Source organism: Metopolophium dirhodum, chromosome 9, assembly GCF_019925205.1.
Source record: "Metopolophium dirhodum isolate CAU chromosome 9, ASM1992520v1, whole genome shotgun sequence".
NCBI lineage: Eukaryota > Metazoa > Arthropoda > Insecta > Hemiptera > Aphididae > Metopolophium > Metopolophium dirhodum.
In genome coordinates this window covers 14,617,885-14,625,941 of record NC_083568.1, presented here as the reverse complement: position 1 = coordinate 14,625,941, position 8,057 = coordinate 14,617,885, and the positions used below count along the sequence as shown (strand labels likewise).

The following is an 8,057-nucleotide window of genomic DNA, read 5'->3' as shown; positions in this document are numbered from 1 at the left end:
CATGTGAGTGTTGTCTTTCGACGGATATCCGCTATGGGTGCGGAACTCGTAATTCTGCGAATTTCCAACAGCCGGGTTATTCTGCACTCTTCCTGACGTAGTGACGTTGTTTTGCAAAACTTTTTTTGATTTTTATAAGGTTGACTCCTCAGCGTTTTTTTTTTACCTCACGCAAGGTTATAGAAAAATTATTAAACAATAAGATATAAGTAATACATTCAAAAGTTGATTATTAAATTATATTTATGTTATAGGAAATAATATAATTCGTTAAGCGGTTCGTTACGAAATATAAACTGAATCAAAATATGTAATCGGTCGTATGAATAAACATCCAAACGAATATTTCCATGACGACAAAATAATATAATATTGTTCAAAATTTAAAATATAATACACGGCCAATTTAATTCCAAAGACATTACATATGTAAATTTCAACATTATTAATATTAACATGAATACTTGTATTATACAAGTAATATAAGTGGAATACTTAAAAGCACCTTTATTGCACGTCACAATATTTTCAAAATATTTAGATTTATTTTATGCTATTCGCTACCACAAATCTATTAAAACCGTATGTTTGTATTGTATTTACTATTGACTAGGTAATAATAACATCTAGCAATATCGTATAAAATAATATTATAATTTATAATATAGAAAATTAGTTTTTGTCAAGAGTTAGTTCAACCTGGTACTACTGATAGAAAAATAAATTATTTACAGAAATACCATATAGGTACCAATATACCTATAGTAAAATATGTTTAGGCTGACAGATCGTTTTAAAACAATGATTTTTAATTAAATTTAAATTTAACACATCTATAACAACGGTGACTTACTCAATAGCGATGTAGGCAGTATAGGTAAACTATAAACCAACTATGTACCTATGTCCTATATTGTATATAATATAGCATAGTGTGTGCCCCGTTTTTAATAAATGTTTTAAGTTTATTATTTTTATTATATAGACATACCTATTATCACATATTCGCATATAGTTATAATTTAAAATAAAATATACTAATATTTCAAAATATTTATGAACAATAATAATATAAAAGTGAGTTATTACTTATTATTTTAAAAATTATTAAATACATGCACGTGATTTTACTTACATTGACGTTGAAGAGGTTGCTTTTTAGTGTTGTCAGGTTTCTTTTTATTCGACAATATTTTTTAGACTATTGTAGTCCATTGAGTGTTTCACAGAGTTTAGATTTCACAGGCCGACATATTGTTGTAATAATTTGAATTGCTCTATTAAGATTTAATATTGACAGCGAATAACTATTATTTAAACTGATCGCCGTTTTTAAAGACACATAATCTACAGTCAAGTTATTGTTGTAAATGTATATTGGATTTAATCAATATTAAGTATTTTATTATAGAATATATTTTCGTTTTTGTATACATTTAGGTAATGGTGTTTTGAGTTAGTTTGTAAAATAAAATATGAAGTGAGTGATACAATAAGCAAATTAAATTATCAATGAAGCACGGGACGTGAATATATATATAATAATATTATAGATATTGGTCGTGCAGGGCGCACTTCGGATCAAAAGACAAAATAAAATACACTATTGGAAAGGTAAGTTAATTATTAACATTAAATAAATGTATAAATGTATAATGTATATTTTATATAAACTGTAAACTTAATTTTCTATAAATCCATTGATATTTGTAGTACCTAACTCATATAGGTGCAAACAGCGTTTGAGATTTGGGGGCGAGGTGGCGAGCTGAATCCCCACTAAAATAACATCGAATAAGCTTAAAATAATGTTTGGAAAGGTTTGGAGCGGGGGAGGGGGAGGGGGAGGGGGCTTAGCGTCTAAAGTTCCTCCTCCTATTTGCGCCTATGGTTATATCTTAATATAACCAACTTAATTTTAATGCTGATGCCCCTAATTCGAACGTAACAAGTATGTAAGTAACTATATAATATACGTTTCGTAAATATAAAGAGGGATATGTGGGGAGCAAAACTTTTCACGGCTTAGGTACCGTAGGTTAGGTAACCATAGGGGACAAACCACTAGTTGAAAGCATTTAATACAGTGTTTTGCTGCACTCTTCTGCTTTTCCTATTTAATTATCCGATCTCTATAGTTGTGTTATAGGTGCACTTCTACTGTAATAACAATAGATCGATGTTCGTTTGATCGAAAATAGCTAAAAAAAACATTTTTACAATTGTAGTCGTAACGGTGTCTTGTTTAAGCCATTCGCTTGAACGTAATTTTTTTCTTTGCTAATAATAATAATAATAATAATATGCATTCAATTTCATTGCAAATAAATACGCTTTTGTTTGTATATCGACGGTGATACGTTTTGTATACAATAGTTTTTAAGATGTTGACATAAGGAAACAAGGTTTTCTACTTTTAACAACTTCCTGCCATTATCCGCAAGTACTATACATATGTATTTTAAATATATTTACAACTATACAAGTGAAGTGAAAGTCCTTTTCGGGATGCATTTGAATATTAATTAAGCGTACATAATTATTCGATGTCTCACAAAAAACAATCCTTTTTTCGTATTTGTGTTGCGATACACATTATAATATTATATCCATACTCGATAAACTCATGTTTAGAATCGGGGAAGAGAATGCGTGAAAAATTTTCGAATGTGTTGTATGAGTATGATCGTCATCGATTTAACTGCTCCGGGCTATAGGAGAAAATATTTTTATCACACAATAATCCACAAGTTGTTTTGGTTTTTAAAATCTAAAACATTGTGTGTCTATTCATATACTGAAAGCGTTTTAAATTTAATATACATTACGGTTTTGATATTACTTAAGATTTGTTGTAACTGAATATAATATATTATTAGTATTGTTAGACATTTACTAGCAGGCACTTACTAAAGCTGACATTTATTAATACATGGTTCTGACTTTTTAACCTAAAATATGATTAAAATTATTGATTTATGAAAATCCTCAGTAGTTTTTGATAGCACTGGGAAAAAATGTAATAGGTACTTACATTTAACAGAAGACAATAAACAATATAATAATTAATAATTGTTGATTTTAGAATTGTTTAGATTGAAAATGTATGCTTACTTATTGTTTTGATGATTATTATTGCGCCATAGCTAAACTTTAATTGACACATTATAACGTCATAACTAGTATACTACCTATATTTGTAATCCGTTGCTCGAAAACTATCTAAAATGCCATGTCCTCGACCAGTGGTTCACACCCAGTGGCTGCCTAGGGGTTCGTGACGCTATCGTCTCTGGTCGTGCGCAGTGCACACACACTATATATGTATGGACGCATATTCGTCACGATGGCTATAATGTTAATTTTTATAATGGTCTATAAATACACGTAATATGCACGATATCCGTTAACCGAATAACTGAATTATGTAATTTATATCAACATTTTGATATTTTTGTATCTACCTACATAATTTGTAATGGAAAAAAAATGTTTGATACACTAATTATAGTTGTGTGATTAAAAATTGGGTAATTAAAAAAATTAACCTACATTATAGTACTAAAAATAAATAGTAAATGTGGATGTAATTTTTGGGGGAATACATCAGTCATCAGCGTTCATAAATGATATTTTTACGCTCGTAAACTTAGGGCAGTCCTTATATCTGAAAAGATTATTTTTAATGAGATTCGCGTATAAGAACCACTGTTCAAAAAGTCGTATAATATTTTTGCTCATTATATTTGAATTTGCGTTCGTGGAAACATCAATACATTTCCGTTTGGTATATATGGAAATTAATTGAAACTACTTGATATTTGTTACTTTTTCATAATTTTCAACGCCATCGGGCAGCTTAATTGAAGTAATATATATATGTATATATAGTTACGATACAGCAAATAATATTCATGTTTAAAACGCACTATATAAAGACGTGTTAAATACTTAAGTATAATAAATAAAGTTTGTCAGTTTGCGTAGGCACATGATATTATTTTATTTTAATCGATAATTGTTTGTAGTATTGTGTTCTTGATACCTATACAAGAGAAAAACAAGTAAGACACCATCACGCACGGTCGAAGGCTTTATATAATATTTTAGTTACTACAAATAGAAAAGAAGAAAACTTGACGTCTAAATAATATATGTACAATAATACAATCGTGCGAGTCGTTGAGGTGGACGTAAAAAACAATATTAAGCCCGCCAGCGTTAATTACCCAAACAATTATATTTTATGCGCGTACGAATATATCATACGGTAAACATAATATAGTATGATCGTAAAATAATAATATTGTCGTGTTTTTTGTTTTCGTACCCTGGAGACTTGTTTGTGTATATTTCATTTTAAAATCAGGTCGGACTAGACCTATGGTTTGATATAGGTAATATATATAATATAATAGGTGAAATATATAGGTATATATACCACGGTTATTTTTGACGTGAACACTCCGAACGTTTGCGGTTTTCAATTTTTAATTAATTTCGATTCGAACTTGCTCAATATTATACTCAACCCGAAGGTCTTACAATATATTATTTTACGTGGGTATATAACGATTTGCTACGTTATTAAGTATATAATTAATAGATTAGATTGACATTTTAATAAGAATAAACATATATTTATATAAAAGTACCTATCTTAATAATATTAATAATGCTTATTACTAAGATAAATTATGATGTTTAGTTTTTCGACGACTATATTATTTTATAAAAATAATAAAAATCAGCAGAAAGCGGCTTAATCAAATTTTATATTAGAACTTAGTGTATTACATTAATTTGTTTAAGTGTCCGTATAGTAAAATATCTATACGTTCATGGAATATCGATTCTAAAGTGATGTGTGTCATAATATGTTAAGTATGGAGTGTTTTTAGTGAAATATGTTACATGCATAAATGCATAATGGTTTAGTCCGTTATATAAATATAATATTACTATGGACCTAGCTATTCAGTCGACCAATGGAATTCGGATATTAATTGTTGGGTATTGGTCGTTTTTGAAATTTTTCATTTTAGTTTTCCAGAAAATTAATTTATAGATGATAATGTATGGAGAAAAAAAAGCAGTTCTAATACCTATGCATTATTATACATTTTTACATTTTTATACTTGTGCCAATAATTTGTATAGAAAAATCTATTTTGGTTATTTAGAGAACAATAAAATACAAAGAAATTTATCAACTTTAATTTGCAGATTGGGTTATTTATTTATTATATATATAATATATATATTATAAATATTTTTGGGCTGAATAGAAAAAATTCTGTCCGTTACAGTTGCTATGTAGGTTGCTTAGACCAAAAAAAAAAAAAACAACATTGAAATTAAATAATTTATAATTTATATCGATTAGTATTATAATTAGTTATATCGTATAATCGTTAAATGGTTATATTGATTATTTTCTTAACGATTTCACGTAGCATATTTCGTATTACAGTTAAAATGTCAACCAAACATTCACAAATAAATAAATAGTATTTTGCTAACCGATTTCGCGTTATGCGTTTCACGTTATGCAAAATTGAGTCCTACACTTATTCACTATTTTACGTTTGAAGTATATTATATGACTCCTTATTAAAACCGAAAGCAAATATTTATAATTTTGTTCATAGCAATTATAATAGTTGGATCATTTTTATTGAAAAATGTAAATGTAATAAATGTATCTTTAATAATCATGCTTATTAATTAAGGTTAATATTTTTTTAGTTTTCAAAAATTCAATAAGCAACAATTTTTATTTTTATTATTCAATTTGACTATTGACTGATATTAAAAAATATGTCGTTCAAATCGATTTGGAGTACCTAATTCCGAAAATGTTTTTTCATAATCAATACTAATACCTGTTATAACATTATTATTTTTATTTATGAAATACTTTAACTATACATAATATTGGTACAACAACTATTAAACAGTGTAGGTATATAACATATAAATCAATCTACTGTGGTTTTAGTGTTTGTACGTACCTATACATAATACGTTGTTATAAAAAAAAGGAAAATTATGTATTGATGAAATTATATGAAAGTATAATTTTAGATTCTGAGTGGGGCGTATAGGTTTACAATGATGTGTGTGGTTTTTTATGACTTTTATATTCGAAAAAAATGCTCCGATATCAACTTCTTTTGATAGCAAATTTGATCTAGTTTGTACTTTAAGGTCGAAGTATAAATGTTACATTACTTTCAAAATAATTGGGAAAAACAAAAATATAATTTTAAATGTTAATTTCTGTTTTTTGGTTACCATGTAAAAAATATATATTAGTTATAGTAATATTTTATGAAATAATATTATATAATTTACGTGATATTTTGTTTTTAATATCAATATAAATATAGAATAAAATATCCTTGGAAATATTTGCTATAACAGACCGTTTACGCTCAGAATCGTTTTTTATCGTACCTACAAAGATTTATTGCTGCATTCAAACTTATTGTATCCATTAAAGTGACCTACTCACTGATGAGGTAGTGAGGTACACTCGACACTAGTTGTACAGCATAAAGCTTACCGATTTTTTTTGATTTTTCTTGATTATTTTGAAAATTTAACACAGATACCGCTATTTTTCAATACCTACATGATTATCACAGTGCAATACACAATACACATATTATATTATTGATTGGACCAGAGTAGGTTTTATTTTTGAATCAATTATATCAATTATTGGATTGGGATGTCTGGAAACCCATTCAATAACCTCGTGCCTACAAAAAAACCATCGAGGCATCGCAAATCTATTGCAATTTTAGTCTGTCCGTCAAGTTCGGCTTGCACACGAAATTCTGTACCTACCTAATTAAAATCAAATGATTAAAACGCGTTGGTATAGTAATAATAATAATAATAATAATAATAATAATAATAATAATAATAATAATTAATAATGATATTTAATCCTTTTGTATGACTATACGTTTGCATATAACTAATATTATAAAAAAATATATAATATAATATCTATGTAACGTTGATGGCATTACTACGATTTACGAACCGTTGAACCCCGGCTGCAAACTCCGGGCACATGTATCGGTAATTACTACTTCTTCTTCTTACTACGCTATACACTACTATAAGTACTATTACTATTATTATTATTATTATTATATTCCGTCGCCGACGTTACTGGTATACGACGGCCGCCATGTGTATCTGCTTAATATTATTACGTGTCTAGTTCATTGGCGTAGAAAACCGGACAGGTGAACACAGAACGAGAGGAGAGGTAAGGTGAGTGGCGCACCGAGCTCTCTCCGTCACCGACTGTAGTCAGTACTGCAGACATATTCGTGTCCGTCCGTTCGTCCGTCCGCGTGCGCGCACACGTCCGTCCTATGCCTGTATTGCGTGGTTATTAGTGGGTATTGGTATAATATTTTTACCCGCGTATATACCGTGTTATTTGTACCAGAAGACGACGAGAAAAATTCACGCCCGTTTGAGTTTTTACGGGTTTTTTAGTTCGTACCTCCAGTCTCTCTGGTCGAGTTTCTTAGTCAATGACCGTTTTTTGTTTTTGTTTTTTAGCGACCGCACGCTTAAGTGTCTAAGAGGTGTCTATATATAATAATACGTGTATTTGCCAATAATATATGACAATATGTGGTGTGTTTGTGTGTGCGTGTAACTTGGATACATAATATACATATAGTTTTGTTCGGGAAACGAACAATACAGATATTATATTGACAGGCGCGCGTGGTGGATCGACGACCAAAAATTGCAAGGTAAGAGATTCACTTAAACGTAGAAACCCTATATAATTATACAGTCATATAATATACGCGATCAAAAAAAAAAAAAAATAATAAAAGTTTTATATGATTTTGACCAATGTATATACTATATACACAATATATAATACGCATGTAGGTATAATATCGGGTCACGGTACGTTTTCCGTTTGAACGTCGTTTAGTTTAGAATCAATTAAATTGCTCGTCTTCGTAATATTTAATTTCGATACCTATAACAGAGGTACGACTGGACGAGTC

The 8,057-nt window shown here is 28.8% G+C and overlaps 1 protein-coding gene across 2 annotated transcripts in view; it reads left to right on the top strand.

Annotated features, from left to right (window-relative positions):
- The first annotated feature begins 7,325 nt into the window (after positions 1-7,325).
- LOC132951927 (uncharacterized) overlaps positions 7,326-8,057 on the top strand; it is a 104,328-nt gene continuing 103,596 nt past the window's right edge. For both annotated transcript variants that reach the window (XM_061023994.1, XM_061023993.1), the window contains exon 1: positions 7,326-7,790. The gene's annotated coding sequence lies outside the window, so the exon portion shown is untranslated. The remainder of the gene's footprint in view (positions 7,791-8,057) is intronic.